The sequence below is a fragment of the Schistocerca gregaria genome, unplaced genomic scaffold (genome assembly GCF_023897955.1).
Source record: "Schistocerca gregaria isolate iqSchGreg1 unplaced genomic scaffold, iqSchGreg1.2 ptg000409l, whole genome shotgun sequence".
Lineage (NCBI taxonomy): Eukaryota > Metazoa > Arthropoda > Insecta > Orthoptera > Acrididae > Schistocerca > Schistocerca gregaria.
The window spans coordinates 205001-207500 of record NW_026061845.1 but is presented as its reverse complement, the minus strand read 5'-3'; the positions used below and the strand labels follow the sequence as shown (position 1 = coordinate 207500).

The following is a 2500-nucleotide window of genomic DNA, read 5'->3' as shown; positions in this document are numbered from 1 at the left end:
GTATCCTTCTTACCATAGTGGCAGGCTTGACCTGAGTGAGTTTGTGGGCCCAGGCACTGGAGCCGTATCCCACAATTGGTACCAAGACACAGTTATTATACATTTTTGTTGCAATCGGAGGGAGATGGAAACGCCGTTGGGCTATACTTATTAATTTGTTTAATACTGCCAAGGCCTTGGAGGCAACGTGATTTATATGTGGAATGTAGCTCCAGGCTTCGTCTATGAAGACGCCCAAGTACTTTGCAGCGCGTGTTCTTGCGACTATACGGTTGTTTAATCTTATGATTGGGTCCCTGGCTAGTCTAGTAGATAGGGACAGCGGGAATCTCGTTAATCCATTCATGCGCGTCACTAATTAGATGACGAGGCATTTGGCTACCTTAAGAGAGTCATAGTTACTCCCGCCGTTTACCCGCGCTTGCTTGAATTTCTTCACGTTGACATTCAGAGCACTGGGCAGAAATCACATTGCGTCAACACCCGCTAGGGCCATCGCAATGCTTTGTTTTAATTAGACAGTCGGATTCCCCCAGTCCGTGCCAGTTCTGAGTTGATCGTTGAATGGCGGCCGAAGAGAATCCGCGCACCCGCGCGCCCCCGGAGGAGCACGCTAAGGCGGACGCGGCCTCGCAGCAAGGAAGATCCGTGGGAGGCCAAGGCACGGGACCGAGCTCGGATCCTGCACGCAGGTTGAAGCACCGGGGCGCGAACGCCGCGCAGGCGCGCGCATCCTGCACCGCCGGCCAGCACGAGGCCAACCAACGGCGAGAGCAGACCACGCCCGCGCTAAACGCCCGCACTTACCGGCACCCCTACGGCACTCACCTCGCCCAGGCCCGGCACGTTAGCGCTGACCCACTTCCCGACCAAGCCCGACACGCCCCGATCCTCAGAGCCAATCCTTATCCCGAAGTTACGGATCCAATTTGCCGACTTCCCTTACCTACATTATTCTATCGACTAGAGGCTCTTCACCTTGGAGACCTGCTGCGGATATGGGTACGAACCGGCGCGACACCTCCACGTGGCCCTCTCCCGGATTTTCAAGGTCCGAGGGGAAGATCGGGACACCGCCGCAACTGCGGTGCTCTTCGCGTTCCAAACCCTATCTCCCTGCTAGAGGATTCCAGGGAACTCGAACGCTCATGCAGAAAAGAAAACTCTTCCCCGATCTCCCGACGGCGTCTCCGGGTCCTTTTGGGTTACCCCGACGAGCATCTCTAAAAGAGGGGCCCGACTTGTATCGGTTCCGCTGCCGGGTTCCGGAATAGGAACCGGATTCCCTTTCGCCCAACGGGGGCCAGCACAAAGTGCATCATGCTATGACGGCCCCCATCAACATCGGATTTCTCCTAGGGCTTAGGATCGACTGACTCGTGTGCAACGGCTGTTCACATGAAACCCTTCTCCGCGTCAGCCCTCCAGGGCCTCGCTGGAGTATTTGCTACTACCACCAAGATCTGCACCGACGGCGGCTCCAGGCAGGCTCACGCCCAGACCCTTCTGCGCCCACCGCCGCGACCCTCCTACTCGTCAGGGCTTCGCGGCCGGCCGCGAGGACCGGCCATGACTGCCAGACTGACGGCCGAGTATAGGCACGACGCTTCAGCGCCATCCATTTTCAGGGCTAGTTGCTTCGGCAGGTGAGTTGTTACACACTCCTTAGCGGATTCCGACTTCCATGGCCACCGTCCTGCTGTCTTAAGCAACCAACGCCTTTCATGGTTTCCCATGAGCGTCGATTCGGGCGCCTTAACTCGGCGTTTGGTTCATCCCACAGCGCCAGTTCTGCTTACCAAAAGTGGCCCACTTGGCACTCCGATCCGAGTCGTTTGCTCGCGGCTTCAGCATATCAAGCAAGCCGGAGATCTCACCCATTTAAAGTTTGAGAATAGGTTGAGGTCGTTTCGGCCCCAAGGCCTCTAATCATTCGCTTTACCGGATGAGACTCGTACGAGCACCAGCTATCCTGAGGGAAACTTCGGAGGGAACCAGCTACTAGATGGTTCGATTAGTCTTTCGCCCCTATACCCAGCTCCGACGATCGATTTGCACGTCAGAATCGCTACGGACCTCCATCAGGGTTTCCCCTGACTTCGTCCTGGCCAGGCATAGTTCACCATCTTTCGGGTCCCAACGTGTACGCTCTAGGTGCGCCTCACCTCGCAATGAGGACGAGACGCCCCGGGAGTGCGGAGGCCGCCGCCCCGTGAAGGGCGGGGAAGCCCCATCCTCCCTCGGCCCGCGCAAGGCGAGACCTTCACTTTCATTACGCCTTTAGGTTTCGTACAGCCCAATGACTCGCGCACATGTTAGACTCCTTGGTCCGTGTTTCAAGACGGGTCGTGAAATTGTCCAAAGCTGAAGCGCCGCTGACGGGAGCGATTATTCCGCCCGAGAGCATCCCGAGCCAACAGCGGCGCGGGTCCGGGGCCGGGCCAGGTAGGTCCGTCATCCGGGAAGAACCGCGCGCGCTTGCCGGGAGCCCGAGCGCCCA

The 2500-nt window shown here is 57.9% G+C and overlaps 1 pseudogene; it reads right to left on the bottom strand.

Annotated features, from left to right (window-relative positions):
* Nucleotides 1–2500, bottom strand: part of LOC126311298 (large subunit ribosomal RNA) — a 5934-nt pseudogene that overhangs the window by 2668 nt on the left and 766 nt on the right.